This window comes from Anser cygnoides, chromosome 4 (assembly GCF_040182565.1).
Source record: "Anser cygnoides isolate HZ-2024a breed goose chromosome 4, Taihu_goose_T2T_genome, whole genome shotgun sequence".
NCBI lineage: Eukaryota > Metazoa > Chordata > Aves > Anseriformes > Anatidae > Anser > Anser cygnoides.
Window position 1 is genome coordinate 41,209,325 of NC_089876.1, and position 23,682 is coordinate 41,233,006.

At 40.9% G+C, this 23,682-nt stretch overlaps 1 long non-coding RNA gene across 6 annotated transcripts in view; it reads right to left on the minus strand.

The window, feature by feature from the left end:
* Positions 1-301: 301 nt before the first annotated feature.
* Positions 302-23,682, minus strand: part of LOC106046692 (uncharacterized) — a 61,797-nt gene continuing 38,416 nt past the window's right edge. For 4 of the 6 annotated variants that reach the window (XR_010831471.1, XR_007167498.2, XR_007167499.2 and 1 more), the window contains 2 exons: positions 9,949-10,069; positions 335-810 (listed from right to left, as the gene is read on the minus strand). This is a non-coding gene — a long non-coding RNA (uncharacterized lncRNA). Of the gene's footprint in view, positions 811-1,773; positions 1,929-9,948; positions 10,070-23,682 lie in introns of all 6 variants that reach the window. The other 2 variants (XR_010831468.1, XR_010831469.1) reach the window with 2 other exon arrangements.

Here is a 23,682-nt window from a genome sequence, read left to right on the forward strand (position 1 = left end):
CTTCATAAAAACGTCCATTACCTGTGTCATTTTGCAGTCGTCATTCAGAACCCAGGAGCTACAAGTAATAATTTTCATCCAACAGGAGAGTTTTCTTTTTAAAACCAAGTCCTGAATGGCAATTGTAAAGCAGCATAATAGAGATGAGATTTCACAGTTCATTTTTGCGTTGCTTTTATTTTAAGGATACTTACACAAACAATTACCGGCTTCTGAAGAAACATGGCCAAAAACTGCTATTTAGGGAACTATTTAAATTCAATTTTTGCAAAGGACAACGTTTCTGCTAAGCCAGCGAGTCTGAATAAATACAAGCTGAAAAGAAAACGTCAGGTTGGAGCTTGGACAAGGCAAGGAGGAGAGAGACTTCAGTGCTGTTCTGCTACCGCCTGTCGTCATCCAAACAGATGTTCCTCGCAGCCTTGACCAAACAACTCTGTAATCAGACACAAGCACAGACTCACTCGTGATAGATGTGTGCACTTATATCCGTGACCATGGTCTTGTGAGCACTCACCTTTTTATGCAGTAGTTCACCTTGCACGTGGAAATATTTGCATTTGCTCTACGCTCTTTTCTTCCCGAGCATCAGCTTCAGAAAACTACCGTCACGACTGGAATTTTAAAGGAATCAAATACATCGGAGGTCCAAGTGATATAAGATGAACTTGCTGATGCCAGCAGTTGAACACTAATGCCTACCAGTATCAGCTGACAGGACGCTAATTGCTGGTTACAGGAGATGATTGCTTGGTAAAGGATCTATTCAGTGAGTTACGATTTTGAAAAATTATAAAGTGCAGGCCCGATCTGTGAAAAGATACGCAGTATGAAAATACAGCATACGTTCTCAAGATGATTATCATGACAGAGATCTGTCTAATTAGGAAGAATCTATTTTAATGCTAAGATATGAAAGAGCCCAGCTGGGAGAGGAATTTAGAGGAAGACACAGAAACATGACTGTTAAGCTGACAGCAAATGCAGCCTAAGCATGTTCCAATGACAGCTTCTAAAAAAAATTCATCTCAGCATTTAATCAATAGTGGCTTCAGAACAAGTACAGCCTTACAGATAATCTAGCTAGTCGTATTAGTGGGAGGAGCTCCAGAAGTAATATAGAAAATAAGTCTTTGCAGAGCAACACACTGAAACCACTTCCCCTTTGTCAGCTGAGCTAGGGGTTATCCACTAGATGGGCAAACATTAAAAATACCAGGAGGATAAACACGGATCACACTGTATCAGGAACCAGAGATTTAATTCCTGGTGCTGCCACTCAGGTTGGAAGCTGTAGGTTTTGTGGCAGCAAGTTTCGAACCATCTCGGGCAGCAGATTAACCTTCTGAGTGGCCACCTGGGTAGAAACCTTTCCGAAAGCTCCAACTATAATTAAACGGTTTATGTCTAAATCGATGCACGGCACGGTGACACGGGTATCTGCTGGAAGCCTAACCTGGCGTCCACAGCTCAGCGTGTTCACTGAATGTAACTTTGAAAGCCACCTGACAGACACCCTCTTGGGTCTGGACGACGCATCCTTACACAATAAAAAGGGTTTCAAAAGATTTCTGCTGAAGGTTCTCTTGGGTACAGATATGTAAGCGAGCAAATCAGGTGTACTTCAGTTACTCCTATAAGCTACTTATGTGCATGTTGCCTAATACACCTGTAGTCAAAAGAGAGTAACACCATTGTCTCCAGAGTAGTTAAAAGCAAAGCCACATAGTAGCAGGCTGATTCAAAACACAACAAAACCAAACACAACACAACCTCCACAAATGCGTATGTGAAATCCAGCTACAGCATAGCAGCATGGCTAAAATTCTCTTGACAGAAGGGGTGGCCACGAGCTACGGTTGTCAGAAGATCCACAGCTGCAGGAATTCTCCAGGTGATGAACCACATCTGGAGCAAAAGAAGTCGCTCTAAATAGTTAAGGAAAAAGTCATCAAGGTTGAAAAGGAACAGAAGAGCAAAACAATGAAGGGAGGAAGGGGAAGCAACAAAGAAAATCAGAAAGCCAGTTAAAATTGCAGAAGTCAGAACTCTAAGATAGACTGCAGGAAGTGGAATGATCACTATGTGTAAATACAAAAAAAAAAAAAAAAAGAAAACACCCTCAAAACTATGTGCCTGCCAGCCTATACATTTCAAGTTGTAGAACAGGGGGAATCCAAGTCAGAATTTTTACAAAATCTTTCAAGCTGTAAACATAAGTGAAAGCTCCGACTCAGCAAGGTATTACAGCAAGACAGTCACATGGATTGAGACACACACATGCTGAATCTGGGCTGAAACATGGGGAAAGGAAACCACCTGTGCGCTCCTTCTCTCCCGTTATGATTACAGATAGATCACAAGAATGTAAAAACAGTAAGTTTAAGATTAAACACCTATGTTTTGCTTAAAGGAAGCTTCTTACCTCAATTCTCTTTGGTTTTGCATCATGTGCAACTCTGGCAAGGGAAGTGCAAGAAAAATTCTAGAAGTTGGCACTTGGCAAGATCATTTGTTCCCCAAGTACCTCAGTATCTAACCCTTTACAGCGGGGGCTACGCCTGCATAATGCTGCCCCAGCTTTTGGGGAACCTAGTATTAGATTATCCAATTATAATGTAACACATGATTACGTGATTATAAATATGCATGCAAAATTCAGCAAAACAACTTGCATTGTGATTCATTCCACGTATGTTATCACTAGCTATATAAACAAATTTACATACTCAAGCAAGTTTCCAGGACAGCAGTAAGAAAAAGCCAAGACATAAACAAGATGTCTCCTCCAGCCAGGGGAGAAACGACCCGTCATGGCAAGGCTTTCGCATGTGCTTTAAGAAGAGAGAACTCTGAATGAGGTTCCAGACTGTAAATGCCTCTAAGTCCAGAAAGTTAACCAGTGCTAACAGACCTTCCCGAAGCTTTGAGAAGGCAGAGCTTAACTGTAAATTTTTCTCTTTGATAAATCTCTCTGATTTGGTAGCAATAGTCTCAGCAGACAGCCTCACACAAAATAAAAGAGAATTTTCCTCTCAACCTTCTAGCCCAAGTTCAAAAACTACTTTTGACTTTATATCGATGGTAATAGTCCTACAAAGAATATAAACTATGGGTCTGCGCTTAAGGCACATGAACAGAAACATCAAGGGTTGTGTTCTGTCCATTATTCGTGCACAGAGAGCAGCCCATAGGTTTTCATTTGTCATTAACAGCAGAGCTAAATAGGTATATACAAAATCTTGAGGGACACTCCATCCCTTTTGCACCTATTTCTCACCCAGCCTTTTGGCAACTACCCTACATACAATCCATGCAGAAATTTGCAACTATTGTTAAAGTTATTTTCAAGAAACAGAAATGCTTTACATTCCTCCCCATGCCAATGCGCTGGCTGGTATTGCCATTGTTTCACTGCAACTGCTAGAGTTTACAATCTACAAATATACATGATTTTTAATATTTTTAAATGTCTCTGATACAAGAGATGTGGCCACAGGGTGCTACGTAATGTTTTGGACCACTTTAGATGGCTCCCCAGCCAGTGCAACAACTATAGTTTACAATCTACAAATATACATGGCGTACATAAAATACTGTATTAAAAGTACATCACTGAGGTTGCAGTTTTGCAGTCAATGAGCTTAAAACCACCAAAATCAAAGTGCTTGTGAAATCTTTATTTGGCTTCCTTGCGTAATCCACAATATGATGAAGTTTTCAAATACACCCTTGCAAACTATTTTTCCACAGGATGTTTGCTTCATTCTGTACACAGAATTGTCAGCGCTAACCAGTGAACAGCTATTTAGTACATTTTTTTCCCTTTTTGTTCTGCATATGACCTCATGTCTATTTACTAATTCAAACCCCTGTTCGCAGACATTCATTTCCTCAGAATGACCACCACTATTGCTCCACCACCACTATTGCTCCTGAGTGCTTCACATATCGATAAACTGATTTTCACAATTTAGTGCAAGTGAGAGGACAGTGCTCTTACTCATATTCGACACTGGAAACTGAAACAAAGAAATCAAGCTTAAATCGTTTACTAAAATGCCTAATTTGAGCTGATTTTTTAAAATACTTAAACAACTTAAAGTACTCTGGATTGTAAGAGCAGCCCACATCAGCTTCAGTTAGATTTGTAGATGCCTAGCACTTCTGTTAGTCAAAACCCCCTTCTCAAGTCAGGTACCTAGAAGATGAGGAACAGAGTAAGTGATTGCCTGCAAGAAGGAGAGTTTAAGTGAACTGAGCAGCATCGCATAAGACAGTTCAAACATTCCATCTCAAACACACAAGTTCAGTAAATTTATTGGCAAAACCAGAAATCAAGGCCTTACAGGGAAAAAAATAAAATAATACATGCTGTTTTTCAGTAATCTTTTAAAAGAAGTCTTTTTGTCCCACTCTTTCTGCAGACACACCTTTCAAAACAGCCTTTTCTGAAGTTAAGTCAAAACATGCTGTGTTTAGAAAGCACTGCTCAGAGAAAGTTTCCCTGAAGCCAGAAAAATGCTAAAGAGGTAAGACATTAAAATAACCTGAAAGTCCCTAAAAGCATACGGAAGGGATTCCCTTTCACGCTTGGTCATATTAACCAAAGCACAATAAACCAGTAACTACTAGCTACACTGAAAACCAAGCCTACGTCCAGGCTATTTCCAGAGCCACTAAAGTCACTAGACAACATTCATCAGAAGTCTAGGACGCCTCCCATCTTAGCTCAGGCTTGCAGTTAACTAATGGTTTACAGCAAACAACAGCTGATTAGATTCCAGTTAGACAGGAGAAAAATCCCTCTCATAGTATGAATAGTGAGACTTTAAATAGATGGCTTATGGAGGCTGTTGAGTCTCCATCATTGAAAACTGTAGGAGCAGGGTTGACAAATTTGTCAGGAAGGACACAGATGTAATCCATTTTGCCATCCATGGAACAGGGGAAGGGATTAGGTGACTCCTTAGGTCTCCTCCAGCCCTAACTTTTTGAAACATTTTGATTACTTAGGGAGCTTGAAAGTTATGCATGTATTTAAGCTGTTAATAACTTTATTTACTGAATCCTGGCTTCGGTGTAAGGAGGTTACGTATGAACTTCTGTGTGGGTTCATCCCACAGGTGCATCTATCACAGAACTCTGAATGAACGCTCGGGGAAAATAAGCACAGGGTAAGCACATGCTGCCTCCCAGCCTTCAAACATTTTCAGGTTATGTTATGTGATTATCTAGTTAGTAGCCTCTTCAGCATCTCTTCCAAGGTTCTACCCAGTCTCCTTGTATTCCCATAAACTCCTCGATCCAGAAGGTTCTTTGAAGAGTACCACCACTGACCCACACAGGTTGTCTGAAGAACCAGTTCCTTTGTTTTGTTCTGAATAAAACTCCCACAAGCTTCTTTTGATATCCCTCATTCTCGTATTATAAGAGAGGGTGAAAAGCCAAGCCCCTTCCGCTGCTCTCCAGACCTCTCAGTTCTGTATGTCTTCTTACATCCCCCCAGTCACATCTCTTCAGAACGAAGATTCTTGGCCATTCCATGTATAGAGTTCCTTAAGAGTTGCACGGACATCACAGTATATGTCTGATCATCCTTCCCATCTCTGAATATTTTTCGGTTCTAGTATGTTCTTTCCAAGATAAAACTTCATGCAGTATTCAAGGGTACAAATCCTGGATTTTTATAGTAGCACAATGACTTCAACAGCAGCATAATGATCCTTTCTGGTTTGTTCTCTATTTGCTTCCTAATAATTCCTTACCTATAACTTTTTTTCTTCTTTTTCCTTTTTCTACTAAGTCAATATTTTCATGGAACTGTCTATAGTAAGCCAAAGGTCTGGTTCCTTAAGAAATTTGGTCCATCTTAGAAATGACACAAAATCTGAAGATAGGATTATTATTCCCCAAGTGTATCACTATATTCATCTATGCTGAGGTGCACCCATCGTTTTATTGTACAGTCTTACAAGATCTTTCTACTTTCCACGTAATCCGTCCTTGTCCTTACACCTTGCATAGCCTCCTATCATCAGCAAAGTTTTGCCACCTCACTGATCACTTCCTTTCTCCTGGTCATTAATAGCACAAGGGGTAACTGTTTTAAACTAAAAAAGAGTAGGCTTAGATATAAGGAAGAAATTCTTCACAATGAGGGTGGTGAGACACTGGAACAGGTTACACAGAGAGGCTGTGGATGCCCCGTCCCTGGAAGCGTTCAATGCCAGGCTGAATGGCGCTTTGAGCAACCTCATCGGGTAGGAGTTGTCCCTGCCGACTGCAGGGCAGTTGGATCTGGGTGATCTTTTAGGTCCCTTCCAATCCAAGCCATTCTGTGATTCTACAGTTTAAGACTATACTGAGCAATACAGGTCCCAACACATACACCATATGGAACTTCATACGTGATCTCCTTCCTGTGCAAAAAGTGACCATTTACTTCCATCCAGTGATGGTCTACCCAGTGTTCAAGTCTTTTTAATTACATTGTCATCCATTCCAGGGCCTTCCTTCTTATGCAAGCAACAGCCTTATGTTGCCTGGTTTTCCTGAAACACTTTGATAAGAAGTTCTGTCAAAAGTCTTTTGTAAATTCAAGTTGACTCTACACTCATGTCAGCGACCCCTTCAAAGAAATTTGAGAGTTTTGTTAGCTCTCACTAATTTGATCGTATTTATTCAATTAGATACTAATTCAAACTCTTATTACAATATCTACTCATTCACCTGAAACAGATGTCAAATGTAGGTTTGCTGGACACCCGTGGAACCTTTCTTTATGACTGACACCACATTCGACACCTGATTTTCATGTACAAAGGAATATTGATGTGACAGGTTACATGCTGCTGTTAGGTATTTCACACCTGAGTTCTTTAAGAATTCTTGGGTGAATTCTTCTGATCCTGAAGACTCCTCTGTCTTTGGTATCATTACCTCTTTTTAGAGGAACTCTCTGCTGAGTTCCCTGAATGCCCTGAAAGGGCTGCAGAATTCTAGTTGGAGAATTTCCCCCATATCTTTTACAGTGAACAAGGATGCAGAGAGTTTATCTTGTCTCCAGCGACTTTGTCCTCCCTAAGAGTTCACTTTATACCACTATCATATCCAGACTCACTGACGATGTTTTCCCCTCCTGATGCACTGGAAGAATGACATTGTACTACTTTGGATTCTTTAAGCAAGTTAGGTCTTGGCCTCATCTGTGGGCTGCCTAATAGTATTGTTAATACTGTATCTGTCATTGTTTATGATCCTTTCAGTCTTCTTCATTTAGTTGTGTCTTCAGCTTTTCACCTTCTTTCTAATAGCCTCTCTTTGCTGTTTGGCCATGATGGCTTCTTTTTACTCTCTCATGGATGTCCAGTAAATCATGTGCACTAGCACTGTGCTTCCTGTTCGGTGTCCTGTTCGTAGTCTTCGTGATCCCTTTACAGATTTAATTGTCTTGGGCACCACTCTTTGTTTATTCTTGGTAAGTCTCCTCATATTGAAATGAACACAACAGCAGTAGATATTTTGGCCTCTGTAGCTCCCGAAAGATACTAAATCCAAGAGTGTTACAGGTATTCTTAAAGAGTGGTCTTAATGCTTAGCAAGACACATATATGGATATATATGCACATACGTACGTACATGCATGTATATATATGTATGTGTTCATTATATATAATCACGCAAATTGCAATATAGGGCAGATGTGGCTGTTAAACGGGGAAGCGACTGTGAAAGGACTTCTGGTTCTTCATGGATATAACCAGACATGAGTGAGGGTTCATTTGGATTTGATCTCATTTCAGATTTTGCCTAAAATGAACGCTAATAATAATTAGCATTTATTGCATGCAGCTCTCAAATCCTTCTAAGCATTATTATCCTTCTTTGCAGAGCAATTATGAGCCACAGAACAAAGAACTGACAAAGACAAGACAGTACCTATGATTCTTCATTTCAATCTGCTACCTATATTAGCATCTCCTTTATTTAACAGGAACTACTAATTTTGCAAACTACTGGAGGTATTGCTTTCAAATCATGCTATCATAATTATAGTTAATTTTACAATAGTAAGCATGCCCAGATGAGGTGTTTACATGTTTGTTTTCAGCCTTTTTTGTCTACATATAACCAGTATTTGTGTTGTAGCAATATAACAAGCATGATTTTCACGCAATAGATAATTTAAACTCACTTTCAAGTTGCTTCAGCTTGGTTTACATTTCTTAGCTCAACACAGCACTCTGATCAAATAAGGTAATGCAGACACAAAGCCCGATGCGCCGATGATGTATGTGGTAAATACCCTGGAGAAATCTAGCACCACAAAGAATACCAAAGCACCATCTTTACATAAATACACAGTCTATAAACAACACAGTCTATAAACAACAGCCCTTAAAAGAAGAAGCAAATTTTTAACTTTTAACCTTTCCATGGTGTAACATGGAAACCTATTACACATATTTTTTTTTTTTGGCCTATTCTTTATCCTATGAGACGTGCAGTCATTCCTTTCCCACTTCACCTGCGCTTCCTGACTCCCATTTCTTCTGTTAATCTGTTACCCATCCAGAACTTAGTACAAAAGTGTCTTAGTTTTGCATGTCCCATTGACAAGGAGATAACCTGTTAGCATAGTCATTTTGTGTATTGATCTATGCTGACCTAGGTTCTCTGTGATTTTTTCACAGTAACTTGCATATTAGTTCTAGGGGAGTTTAAGTTCTAGGTCAGTTCACTGATAGCTGTTTAATTTAAGGGGTAGAGTTACTTGCTTCACTAGCCAAGTAATTTTCTTATCAAGACCTGCAAATGACAGTATATAGGAAAGTAGTTCCTTTCATTACTTTTTTTTTTTCTTTTCTTTTTTTTTTTTAATTTACATATCTTTCTGGAGAATGGAACACGTACTACCTCAGCTAGTATGGCACCAGAAGCTTGATGCTTTTTTCTCTAAATTGACCAATATCAGACATTGCTAATTGTCAGTTAAGGCAGGGTCACAGACTTTACCTCCATACAGAAGAAAGAGTTGTACTACAGACTACCCAGTGGATCATATTCTGTCAGCTTTTCCAGCACTCGCACACACTAAATGGAGCTTTATTTAGCAATGCTTTGATACTAAGTCAAGCTTCACAATGCATATCATCTCAAGCTGGTATACCCCAAAGTTACTCCATTTAATTCCATCTTACCTGTTTTGTCCCAAAATGGGGGTTTCTTTGGTGTTTAATAGTGTGATTCCTCTTTGATTGCTATGTTAGTTTCACAGCATTCAGTTACTGTATGGATTAGGTACCTTTATGTGCATAAAGACATCTCATGACCCGTGAAGATTAATGAAATTGAATACTGTAATTAGGAAAGCATCTAACTATGCAGACAGGAAAAAGCCAGGAAGCCACCTGAAGAAGACTCTCATTCCATAAACAGCAAAGATACTGAATCAGCAGAGTGGATTAGTCTTTGGGAGTCTACTTTGTTGTGTTACTAACTGAACAGCCCACTATAATGTATACTAGCTATATAGACTTAGTTATTCTTTCATGGTCCTTCAACATAGTTTTATAGTAGTGACACTGAGAAGCCAAAAACTGGATACAGTTTCCCCACTTTTCTGCATCCTGACTCAAAAAGAGAACTGTCATCTCTCCCACATTGCCTGTTACAGTAACTTAATTGAAGTTAGATGTCCAAGACACTGTAACAATAGAAGTTTGGTACTCTACCAATATTTAAAATTCCCTTACAGACATTGCTAATTTACTGATTCTTAGCTCTGCTGAATCAGCATCTCTGAAAGCAACGTCTCCCCTTAATTACTGCCAGAAAGCAGTGCCTCTGCAAGGGCAAATTCAACAAAGAACAGGATTATGGTAGACTGACAGTAGCTGTATCAACTCCTATACAATCGTTTTAAAATTATCTAAAATCACTAACCTTTCACTTCTGGAGCACAAGGTTCAATTCTCTGTTTAGCCATGCATGAAAATGAGTTCAGCAATCTTGTGTCAGCCTCCGCAGAATCATTCATGTAATTTGCCATGATTGGCAGATTTTGCTGTGAAGAAAGAATGGACGTGAATTAAAAAATAAAAGTGAGTTTTTGTCAGGTTGAAAAATCAAATGTCAATAAATCTGAATGTTAGAATCATGGAAAGCAAATTCAGATTTGAAAGTCTGGACCTTTGTGCAACCCGCACATAGACAGAACCAAACAGGAACAGAATGTAGGATCTACTGTAAGCACAGGGTAGGTAAGCATGGCATCAGTGGAGCGAGCACTCACTTAAACAGTCCTGTGAAGTAGGATGGTTGCATACCAATGGACTGACTGCTCCTGACCTCTGCTTCTCAGACTTAATGATGTCTTCTTATCCACAGGAGGTGCTCTCATTCATTACTGTCCACACAGTATAGGTAATACTACCTGGTGGACTGCTTTGTGTCTCAAAACATGCCCTACGTTTTGGGAATTGTTATTCATTGCTATGAATTCTGGAGTGCTGCTCAGAATCAAAAAGCTAACAGTCTGTTTCTGGACAGTGAGGAAGACCCTGAGTCCCTTTGCCATGAAGGAACACTTCCCAAACAATAGGGAATACAAATAAAAACCTATAAATAAACATGAAAGGGAAAAAAATAGAAAAGGATAAAAACAAGAGTGAGAGAAAGGTAAGAATGGCAACCCCTTGTCTGTCAATTCTCTCCTCACTTGCTTTGGGTGGCTACTCTTAGACCCAAAATTGAGCCTCCCATATGAAATGAACCAAGGTGAAATTCAAAGGACTTCCTCATTAAGGAAAATGGATAGGACTCCGTTTGTACATATAACTGCTCTGTCATTAACTTTTTCACCTTATGCATCATTCAATTTCTTTTCTTTCCTTTGACAAATACTGACCTTTGCATAGTTAGAAGTCTTTGAAAGTAACTATACAATGATGCACTGTCACTTCAAAGTATAAACAAATCTGAAAAAAGATGGTATCTGTTCTCTCATTACCCAAATAATGACACATGCCTGATGAAGATGTTTCTTGTATTGTACACACTTTCAAGAAGAAATCACGTCCATGTATCTGTGCATAACATCTACTACAAAGGGATACCAATCCTGGCTGGAGCCCTGTGCATTACTGTAATATAAATACTGTAAAACTCACTTATACCTATCACCTACTGCTGTCTAAACTAAAGAGCCGAAGTGAAGAAGAAGAGGGGGAAACACAAGAGGTTGACTGGTTTCACATAAATATTAACCACAACCCTTTCTGTAAGATTTAACTGGCTTACTTTAATGAAAGCAGTAACAGCACACATGCAGCAGACATTAACAAAGGTGAAGTCTAAACAGCCATCACCTCTGCAGCTCTTCAGATTATATTTAGCCCTCCATGGTCACGTTAAGAACCCTGCAAACAAAACTCCATCAAAGCTAACCATCCTTGTTACTCAGCAAGGAAACTGTTTCTGTTTCCAACAAATGAGTGGCAAAACCTTGCATGAAATCCTGTCAGATTCACAGTATAAATCAACCTGTTGTATACCAAATCTAATGCACAGCAACTTGCATAATGGTACTCTACATTTAGATCTCTAGAAAGGGCACTCTGAGCTGTGATTTGTATTCAGCTGTATTTTAAGAAGATGTTAATTACACTTTTCCCTCCTCTTGGACGTGCTTTCCACATCCCAGGCTATGGAGCTAGGCTGGTGTTGGTGTATGTTTCCCTCGCTGGGCTCTTGGATAATGCGGTCTGCTTTTGGGAAAAGACGGTGCCACTGCCACCACGAATGAAATGCCTGGCCATACCCCTACGTTGTAACATAAATACAATCTCTTAGCCCACTTTTCATTTTTCTCAACACTACTTCTCAAACACTCATTTAACAAAAAAGGAAATAAACAAAACAAAAATAATGGCAGCAAAACCTAAGTTAACCATCCTCTGGCTAAGTCTGCCAGGCACATTAGAACTTGATCCACCACAGTCTTATTTAAAAATGGGTGGCTGGAAGGTGCCTCAGGATTTATAAAAAGAAAACAGATTGTCTCTGAGGCTGATGCCAAATAACTCATTGCCTGAGTTATCACTCTTCAATCAAAAAGTATATGAAGAAACTACATAAGTCATTTAGACAGCAATCACCATGGAGTTATGCTGGCCTCTCATGTCAGTGATGAAACAGCCAAATTCCCTGACAGTGGTGAGTTATTCCTTTTATCGCTGGCAGAGCTGCCAAAAGAATCATCAAGGCTACAGGCATGGAAAACATGAGGCCTCTCCAAATTCAAGTGATAAAAACACAGTGTGCTTTATTACTTTATTTTAATCTTTATCATTTCAGTTTTAAAGAAATTATAACAGTGGTAAACATAGTTAGGCAATGACATGATTACTTTAAACTCAGTATTTAATTTCCCTAAGTAGGTCTCTTCCAGACCATGGCCTTTGGGACCCCGTCCCCGCTGCTGCCTGCCCCAATCTCTCTCATAACTAAGCACGTATCTTTTAGCCCTGACAAAGCCAGTATAAAATACTGAGTGTTTTATTATTAATTATAATTCGGTCACTTTGGAGGTGGATTTTCTCTCTCTAGTTACAGTAATGACTTAGTACAGGCAATCAATAAATTTTTGTTGCACTTTGACATTGCTGGAAAGAAGTGACAAAGCAGAAGCGAGAGTACAGGTGTTTAGAAATATATCTCCACCTACCCTGATTGCCTTTACAAATCCTAAATGAAGTAAGAACACACTAATTCTCTTGTATAGTTTTAAATACTTGTTTTAAAACCCAAGCAAGTACTGAAAGAAAGCAAGGTTTGTGGGCCTGATTTCAATTTGAGCAGAATTTCAGTTAATAATGTTGCACACATAAACCCTCTTTTAACAGTCCATAATATTAAACTGAAGACAGGATTGCTAAAGAACTTCGTTATTTTTTCTCCCTATTAAATCAGCATTACAGACTTTCAACAGATGTCTTTAATAGACATTGTTATTAAAAAAAGTATTACATAAAATAAATTCAGACCATTTCTCCAGTATTACTTCTCCTGCCATTAAGAGAATCTCTCCTGTATCTTCAGTTATTACATTTGCCCCTCCCCAGACATTATAAACCTCTGTCAGCATTCATACTACTCCTTATACTTAAAAATCTGTCACTGCTTCCATTTAGAGTAACTTTTTTTTTTTTTTTTACAGTTTTAAAAGCTCTAAGAATGTGTTCTAGTAGAAAAGTTTCAGCCCAGAAGCATTTTTTTTTTTTTAAGTGGCAAAAAATCCCACTTCTTTTTAAGCTCTTGGGTGCCAAAGAGGTTTTGTAGTTTCAGGTATTTTTTCTGCACTTTACTAACTCAAAAAGAATGTAAGTTGTTTGTTAATTCCTTTCAACGTATCAGCTAATAAATACACACCTTTGCATATTTACTGCCTGGGAAATGTTATCAAAAGTAATTTTTCCATGGCAAAACCAAAAACAAACAAACAAAGTCCACCACCAAACAGGTGATGCCTCTGGGTCAAACTGTCAGTAACACTATACGCCTGAGCTAAGTACCAAGAAGGCACACGTATGGTTCTCCCGTAAAATAATGCTTGTTGCTCTGATATGCAGATACAGTTACCTCCAACAATTAGAAAACTTATTCAGCTAAGTAAATACACATTTATGAGCTACAGATTTTCTCTCTTTACCTCTCATCTGCACAGGTAACCTTGACTACACGTAAACTGGGAGATGTTTGAGTATTTCTGAGTTCCCAGGTCTTGACCAAATCTGGATTCCACACTGATGTCAGCCTGCTCCCTCTACAGGCTGGTTTCCACAGAAACCTAACGCATGGTCAGAAGGGAATAGCAGCAAGCTCTTGGTCTGGCTATTTAGGAGACAGGATGTAGCACAACCTTAAGAAACATCTAGGGACGCGATGGGCTTTGGATTTAGGCTTCTTCTGGAAGCCTACTTCTCTGGAGCAATTCTACTGAAAGCTATGAAGTTACTCTTATGTATAAAATATAAATACATATATAAACTAAGTAAATTAAAGTGGACTTTGGCCCCTCAGCAGTACATAACACTCATTCTTACATATTCTATGAGCGAAAGTGCAAAACAATGTCACAATAGTTAGACGCTACGATGGCTCAGTCCACCTCCTCACCACGGACCCCTGCACTCACCACAAACCTCTGAACTCAGCTCAAGTTGTAACTCCCCACTTGCCTCAGCAAAGTGTCCAGCAAGGCTCAGTGCATTAAAAACCGAGGCATGCAACAACTATGAACTAGAAATACCACAACACACACTTTTGTGTATTTGCTCGATGGCGGAATACAGAGAGATGCCTGAAAGCACATCCACAAATACTTAGAGCTTTGCCTTAAAGGCCTGAGGACACCTTAAATAGCTTTGAAGAGCATCATGGCTCTATGAATCTGATCTCAGGTGTCGTGTGAATTGCTCGTGCAATACAGGACCTTTTAGAAGGTTGGTCGCTGTCTGTCTGTTGCGCAGATCTTTACAGAGATGTTCACAATACCTTTAGTATCACAACTTCTTTCCAGCAGAGGACTCTTTTACAGCTACTGAAAAGAGTAGTTTAAGGCAATCACTAAGGGTTGTAGGATGAAACTGTAGCAGTTGAACTTGTTTCATAGAAACAGGTACTTCCTCACAAGCAGCACCTTAGCTCTGTGTGTGATGGGTCACCAACTCAAAGTCAAAACTGCACAGCAGTCATTGTTTTTAGTCAAGCTACTAGAGTTACATGCTTCAGAAAAACAGCCTTTTTATGGTAATCGTTACTTACGTTTAAAATGTCAAGCTCTTTAAAAACTGGCAAGAAATTTTAAAGAATCCAAAAGCTATTTTCTTTAACCTCATAATTCTGTTTGGGGAAAATATCAGTGAGAACTTACAATAAATTATGGAATAAAACAATAAAGTTACCCAATACCTCTGTATAAGGCAGCTGTATGAAAACGTCTCCGCAGCAAGATGTAGCTGCTCTTACCTTCACCTGTTACAGGTGGTCCTCTAGGAAGTTTTGGGACCATCAGAGCACCCCAAATTGTTACTAACAGGCCTCCTACACTGCTACATGTGGGGAAGAATTCATAGGAGCTAATCTTTGCAGATTCTTTTCTGTTGGTGTTTTCTACTGGCTTTTTTGATTATGTGGTCTTTCTGCAACACCTGGACAACACAAACACAGAAAAATGGTACAGGAAAATCCATTCCACTTACTGTACAGAACAGCAACAATGGACACAAAGCACCTGCAACCAACACGTTAGCTGATCACTACAGCCCTGCCTTGCTGCCTCCATGCAGCTGCCCAGCCACACGTAGCACTCTGAAGAATGAGGTATGAAGAACAGCCCAAGCTCATCACAGAAATTAAGAACTGCTGATGCAATTATGCAGTACCTGAAACAGTCAGACACTTCAAGAGGTAAGATCATTCAGCTGGGTGGCCCCAGGAAGCATCTACATCTGGGAAACAGAAGAGAAAATTACTGGTCCGAGCTCAGACATAGCCCCAAATATAATCTGGCACAGCAGAAAACCTTGCCCACCTTTACATCTTTTCTCTACTCTGCACCTTGGCTGCTTCATCTGCTAACGACATAAATCACGGCTGCCTGGAGGGGCCAACATTTAGAAGGATGCAGCCACAGGCCGGGGAGTTGATGACTGACTCTGACATCTGAGAATAGCTCCGAGTAAGCTGCTGCTTTTCTATCAAGAGCGGGATCAGTTTTTCCCCCCTCTAGGTATACACTTTTCATAGCAACACGTTCTGTTGCTATTTAGGATTCACTGGCCACTTCCATTACAAATGTTCTTTTCCTGAGATTTATAACCACAGCTTTTGTTACAAAGCCCAACGCCAGACAAAACTTGCCTCATTGTGGGTTTCATTGCAAAACCAGGACTATAGCCAGCCTCACACAAATTTTTGCAGTTCTTCTGGCGAGCTTGAGACAATTACTAGGTGGCGTTAGAACAGTACATACCTTAAGGTCTGGGGTCTGCAAAGACTGCTCAACTCCAAATTTATCTGGCTGTTTAAAAATTAAAAGTAAGGAATCCTCTGTATTCAAAGCAGAATCGGCACTGAATGGAGGGCTGAATCCAATGATTGAAACCAAAGACAATGTTTGTGTGAACCCCAGTGAGAATCAAAATAGCTGCATTTTGCACAGCTCTATTTATAACTCTATAATTTTAAATGGTAAGACCAAAAATAGTCATTGCAATATGTCAGCTCAATGTAATTTTTCTTTCCAAGAGATGTAAATCAGTCTAAACTTTTTTTTTCGGTAGAGTAGTAAAAATAAATAATAAATCATTTTCCAGATAGCTTTAGAGGGTTTTGTGTTATTAAAGTTTTAGTCCTTTGTGACAGGAGTTCCTGGCATGCGAATGTGGCCGTTCCCTCATCTGACTTCACTTAGGGTCTACATCTACCAAGGGACTTCCACAAATATGTATTGATTCAAAAAGGCAGCTAGTTCAAGTGGGGGATAATTAGGCTTTCGCCCTCCCCTTCGCTCTGTGCCACTGTTTTCACTCTCTCCACCTCCATTGTATCCTTAAAAGCAGCGGATCTGCAGCCAAGCACTGCACACTCCCCACAGCCAGCAACTTCCTCCGAAGCTGCAGTGCATAATTGCAACCAGCTGCTGGGGCTGCTCACAGCAGCACAGGCAGCACCTTCCTACCCAGGCGGCAGCCCCCAGGCTCTGCTGGGTGGACACCGGGAGGCTCCCACCCTCCCGTAGTAAAATTCAGAAAGAGCAGCAGTCCCCCCCCCCTTTCCTGCACCAAGGGACATGCTGGAAGCACAGGCTATTTCAGCCTCCCTCCTGCTTCCCTCCTTCCGCCAAGTCCCTGCGCTTGAAGGGGAGAAATCCTCCCTCTCCGGCCCCTGCTGCTGCTCTGTCTGACCCACCAGGCTGCCTGCCACAATGCTCCTTCCCCTGAGTGACAGGAGGCACGGCCGTGCTGCGTGGGTAACCCACAGGGACAACAACCCTGGATTAAGACTCTGAGCCGCACTTGGTAGCTCCTGGCGTTTCAGCAGCAGCACAGCGTTTTATCCGCGGAAAGGAGAGTCCTTGCTCCAGTGTCAAAGTTCCTGGTAAGGAGTCACGAAAGTCACAGATGGTAATTTCTGCAAAAGGAGCTCCATAAACCCATGCCATATGTGATCATGGCTCTTGGGTAGCACATCAGCATCAGTCCCATCCACGTGCAACGGCTGAGAGCAGCACGTGGAAATATAACAAGTGCCCAAGTGATTTAGGAGCGCGGCGCAGTCTCAGAATGCATTTCACACTCTGGAAATGTAAAAATTAGATAAGAGCATTTTAATTTTCCTCCAGGGTAGAGGAGCAAAGCCAGCACAGTAAATGAAATTGTCATTCCAAAGTCATGATGTTTTTTTATGCCACAATAAAGTTACGCAGCTGTATGGGAATCCTGTCAGGTTCGCTGTTTGCACTTTCCCTATGGGTGTAAGCACACCTCAGACGCTCCAGCTTTCATGCTGTATTTTGCTTTAGCACTAGTGTTGCCTGTACAGCACACACATTGACCTTTCTCTGCTTATTATTGCAACACCAGGGTGGCAGGCAGCAAGAGCTGTGCATCCTCCCAACTTCTCTGACCGTAGCTTTGCATGTTGGCTTTGGCACTAAAACGGACTTAAGAAATCGCCCTCCTCTGTTTGTCGGGCTGAACGGCTGCGGGTTAAAAAAGTGTGTTTATCCTGATTCATTTCACTGATCCCATTCCAGCTGATCCAAATAACACTGGCAAAAGAGGGAAGCAAACGGTGGTAAACTGTGGTAAAAAGAGGAATGAATGAGCAGAAATGAGCAGATGGAAGGAGAGGAAAGTGGTAAACACGAAACCATCTTTACTGTTGGAAAATGCACAAGGAAAAAACGCTCTCAGAGAGCTCAGTTATCGGTAAATCAACTTCTCTCCCTCAAATGCTTCTCTCTATTATACATATTCCACTTCACATGATTTCCAAGTGGCAACAAGAACCCTGGAGTTGCATGTCAGAGCCTTAAGCAGAGAACATTGACTGGAAGGACTCATTTACCAAATACAACGTATGCACTACAGTTCTTTACGCTGGTGTCACCCTTGGTAGAAGAGCTCCAGGTGGCTGCCTGGAGCAGGAGAGATGCTCTGAAGGGAGCCCGACACTGCTGCTCACTCTCTGACAGCGCAAACTCCACTGTAAGCAATGACAGCCGTTTTGCTGAATGCTGTGACGTAGTCCAAGACACTGTTGAAACGTGTGAGGTCAGAAACTGCTGTGACCTTTAAGCAGTGGAAACTGGTCATTTTTCAGCCAGGGAGACAAAACTCTTCTCATATCACACATGCAAAGTACAACGTTTGGGGGAGAAAGAGTCACGAACCCACTGCTGGAGGTGAAATGTTGTACTGGCTATATGGTAGCTATACTACCCTACTGGCTGAAAGTGGGATGAGCCTACCTGCCAAAGAAAAAGAAACAAAGCATTTATGCGAAAAGCAAAGTAAATCAGGGTAAAGATCTGTTACTACTAACTGATATTTCCTCTCCCTCCTTGCTGGGCAATGGACAAATAAGACTTGTGTCTTTGTGACTGAGCTTCAGAGTAAAGACCAGCAGCAAAAGGACCACGAAGCTGAGGAGTGATGACAAGCTGATAATGAAGATGGTCTTTCATCTACCAGAAAACCCACAATGAGATTCCCCACATATGCTCTGCAGTACTAAAAACAAGAATGGTTTTCTTCAGAGGGATTCAGTTGAACCAGAAAATTTAGAGACCATATATGCCCTACACCCCAGGATTTGAAGTAAAACTTTAAAATTTACATGAGATGAACTGATCTAAGGCCTAACTTAAGTTCACTTTTTGGCTAAGAAATCTAAAAGCTGGCCACTGATGTGCCTTCCCGGGGCCATAAGATTTAGCTGTGGAGATGCCTGGCATGCTTGTTTGCCCCGTGCCAAGACAAACACAGGTCAAATCCAGGTGGCTGGGAGAGGGAAAAGGAAGAATATTACTTAACTATAGCTACTGCACCAGTTAGGTCAAAGATCCTCAGGTCTCATTTAAGACAAAGTACAAAACAACAGCACTAAAACACTGGAAAGGGGAGTGTAGGAAAGTCAGTTCACCGATAAAGGGATGAAAAACAATAAAGTGGGCTTTGAAAGAGTTGCAGTCCAGACTCATAAGCTCCATTTTAAGTAAAGGCAACTGGGAGAGGAAAAAAGAATGGAGGAAAGAGAAATGCACACCACAGTAGGCAGGGCACATACACATTCTACAGCAATAGGGGAAGAATAAAATACAAACCCAAGGGACTGAGGTATGCAAAGGTGTACACAAGGAAGCATACTTGAAAGAACCGGAGGAAGAGGTGCTCTCTGCTGCACAAGAGCCTGCTTCTTACTGCTGTAAAGGCTGTTGTAATTTATGAAAGGCAGAGGGTAGTAAGGGGAAAGTGCATGCACGAACAATGCCACTTAGGCAGCATTTTGTACTCATTGTGACCTGGTGTCAATGATAAGTAAGGGAAGTGGTGAAGCAGCAGGAGAGGCCATATAGGCATAAACATACGCAGCTGGAGTGCCCACTTCTTTGTTCTGCCTTCTCAATTTCTGATAGCCTCATGAAACCTAATTACTTATTAGCGTTCTGTAAGATTAATCCACATTTCCATTCTTTCCACCTTCAAGGCTGGGCTCATACATCTCAAATAAAATTCTAATCCTGATTTTTCATTCTGAATGTTATCTTCAGCAAGAAAGGGCTCAGCTGACCTTTTAATTTGTGGTAATTTGCAGCTCTCAGTGCCTTGGCTATAGGATTTGCTATGGGAAAATTTCTAGGCTCTTAACTATGAATAACCGTAAAATATAAACAAAAATGTTTAGGTTATCATGTCTAGACTCTCACATCACCAACATAAAGCACTGAGTGCGCAAACTCAGAGGATCTTGTCACATAATTATCATTCTGTTGGTATCACATCGGTACCTTTCCAATCAAATCACAGAATCACAGACTAGTTGAGGTCAGGGAGAACCTCTGGAGATTATCTACCCCAAGCCCCTGCTCTGAGCCACGAGCTCAGAGCTGTGTTCAGTGGGGTTTTGAAAACCTCCAAGGATGGAAACTCCACAACGGGTCTATGAATACAAGCCTGAAACACAAAATGGCCTCCATTTCAGTTTTTCACACACAAAAATATGCCCCATTTCCATTTTGCTTTCAATACATTTAAAGTTGCAAATCCATCCTATAGCTGCTTCAGCCAGGATTCTCTTTATGTTTTACTCGTATATTCTGTATGTTCCTCTGCTCTGTAATCACTGGGATTATTTGATAGCAACTAAGTTGTTTTCCAGTTACAAATACACCAACCAAAAACTCCTTCTCCTGTTTTATTTTAGTGTGTGAAGCAAGAGAGTCCAACCCCGGCTAACGTCAAGCTGCAAACCTCTCAGGAACATGAATCAGCCAGCAAACTATCTTTTGAGAATTTGGTAAAAGCAGGAAAAACGTTATTTTATTTTAAGTGTGATACGAACTAGGGAGTTTCTCGTTTATAGCAAAGGAACAAAAGGTAAATTTCTATCAAGATTTATACATGTACCAGCAAGTCTCTCCAGACAGTCTAGCAATAATTGTCAACAGTGTTGTCAGACTTCAGAAAAATAACGAGTATCTTATTTCAACGAATGTGATTTGATCACTAAATCCAGCCTTCATAAAAGAGAAATGCAATTGCAGGTTTGGGGCCTCTTACCCTTTCCCCCAAAAACCTGACAATTAAAAGCTTGTAAAGGCTGATAGAGTGTTAAAAGTCAGAACTTCGCAACTTACAAAACTCCCCCCATCTCTCATATCCCCACTCCCCTTCCTTCAAATTAATTTCTGAAGAAAACGTCCCAGTGGTGATCATGACAAGGATTTCTACTTGAAAGCATGTTTTCCTTTGCTACCTTCAAACTCTACAGAACTGCTTACCACACGTTCACTGAGAATTTGGTCTTGGCTAACTCTTTGCTAAGAGCAAAAGCTAGCAGAGAAAAGTAAAACTGCTATCATAGTTTTGGCACAGCAGAGTAGGAAAGATTTTTTATGCTCTTTTTGCATCATGAGCCATTATTAACTTACCCTGAAATCAGAATGTATTAGTGTGATGCAGGAGACAGTTTCTGGCTAAATTTGCAGGCCTGGTAATTAGAGATAATCTTTTATTTCTATCTGTACATCTTCAGAAGATAATAACCTAGTGCCCAATGACAGCATTTTTACAATTTTCTTTCAGAGAAAAACTGCAATTTCAGGCATGTTAATCATGAAAAAGTCACTGTCATAAAAGTCAGCCTCAAGAAAATGAACATAAGATGGAAGTGCAATGAATATAGAAAAAATCCTTACTAGCCCACAGGCTAAAGTAGAGGCAGTGTAAGTCTGTAAAGACAGGCTAAGCATGGAGAGCTGTTCTGATTAAGGGACAAAGCATTAAGAAAGAACACAGCCTGTTAGAGATGTCAATATCAAAGAGTGACTGGAATTACTTAGAATGGTTCAAGGTAATAAATCTTCAGCAAATGGAATGTACTTAAGAAAGGAGAAATTTAGGTCAAATCTCAGGAAAAGATTTCTAACGGTGAAGTGCAGAAGGTTATGGAATATTTGCCTGAAGGAAGAGACACAAGGCACATCCCTGGAGACTTTTAAAACTACACTGGAAAAAGCACTGAAGTATCTGGTACACAATAATCTTATACCAGGAAGGAGAAAGGCTAGATGATCTAATTGGGCTTTTCCATCTCTGCTTTCAGTGATTCAGTGGTAATTCCACTGGCCAGTTCTAGTATAAAATACAACAATCCAGCATCAACTGTAAGAATCCCCTACTAAATGCAAATGCTCTAGAATAACTTACCTCTTTACCACAGCACAGAATGCAAATGCTCTTCAGAAATGAAAACAGATAGGTTCTTTTTATTTGAATATATATACACCATAATGAGAATAAAAACCATTAAAAATGTGAACAGGCATTGTGTATGTACCTCTAGCAAGGATCAGATGTGCTCAACGTGGGTACTCACATTTAAATTTCCAAATACTGAATGGAAATTGTACAGATACTGTTTAATTGAGGTAGATTTTGTAGATACTGTTACAATATTGCTCAGCATGAATAAGAGGGATGGAATGAGGTTCTGTGAACTTTCAAAGACGGGCTTACACCTTTCTTACTTTTTTTTTTCTAGCTGACACTGAGAGAATAAAGAAAAAAAAAGTGGTATATTTTACATACAGACATCTGAAAAATCTTATTCTTTTCATTTAAAATAACCACTACCTGGTCTTGGTCTCAGGTTTGGAAAGAAAGCTGCAGTTATCTGCCCTTCTGAAATCCACAAAGACATACTGTTCTTCGAAAGCTCTTGTTCCATCGCAGCTGATCACAGCTGAGTTCCAAGGATTGGGCCAGCAGTCCCTCTAAACTTCATGGAATAGGTGAATTACATAAATGGTACTAGAAATGAGTAAGGGTTGTAGGACCGGAGGACAAAGTGTTCAGAAAAACATGCACAGGGTGCATCTGTGTTACTGTTTCACATCATGAATGTGCTTTTTAAAGAGATTTCTCCTGATCATTCTGTCATGGCTGGTTCATGTCACAGAGCAGTCTGACACTGGATTATTTCTGAATGAAGCTAAACTGGAAGGTGTGTTCCAGTCACAACCAAGTATTCAGTCCACTGCTCCTGATCAGCGCCAGTACAACGTAAAGCATCTTGAAACGCATGCAGCATTGTCCTCAGCACCAACTAGATTCCCTGTACAGCCCGTGGCCCAGGGAGGCTATGCCAAGGCAGCTCCAGCAGTGGAACAAACCTCGCTGGGAGCAGGCCAAAGGCTGCCTGTGAAGGGTTCAGCACCTCAGCCAAGAGGCCGCTGCAGACGGAGCGCCCTCCTGGATGGAGGCAGCCTGTGCCATGCCACTACAGCGAGCACCCGTGCTGCTGCCCCGAGCCCAAGTGTCGTTTAAACACGTGTCGCTCCTGAGTTGGCATGATACCTCAACACACTTTAAACCCTAAAAATACAAGGAGAAATAGGATGTCAGAGAACACACACACGCCAAGCACTGCATCTAACCTGAGGAGTAGAGCACAAGGGATCCACGTACGTGTTGTGCTCCCCATGGCACCCCAGCACCAGACACTGGCTGTGCCAGCTCCTGCAGGGAAACAGCTGCTTGGTTGCTTAATCTAGCAATCAGTGCCACCAGCCTGCACCTGTAGCTTTTCTTTTTTTTCTTTTTAAAGGGAAAGTTGTCTGTAAAGATATCTGAATTTCCTACCCCCGCTTTCTAAACTTTGAAGTTTACAGGTAGATCAGCGAAGTGCAGCGCTCTCGCAGCTCCAGCTCTCACCCACCCGCTAAAAGCTCTGTGTGGAAATTCTCTTATCTTTCTGCAGCCTTTGTGGTGTGCTGCTCCTGCCTTACAGGCGGAATCCTCGCAGCAGGAAGCGGCACGCTGGCAATGTCAGGAAAATTCTCTCAAAGGCTGCATTTCTTCGCATTTCTTGCAGCCCCTAGCCTGGGAG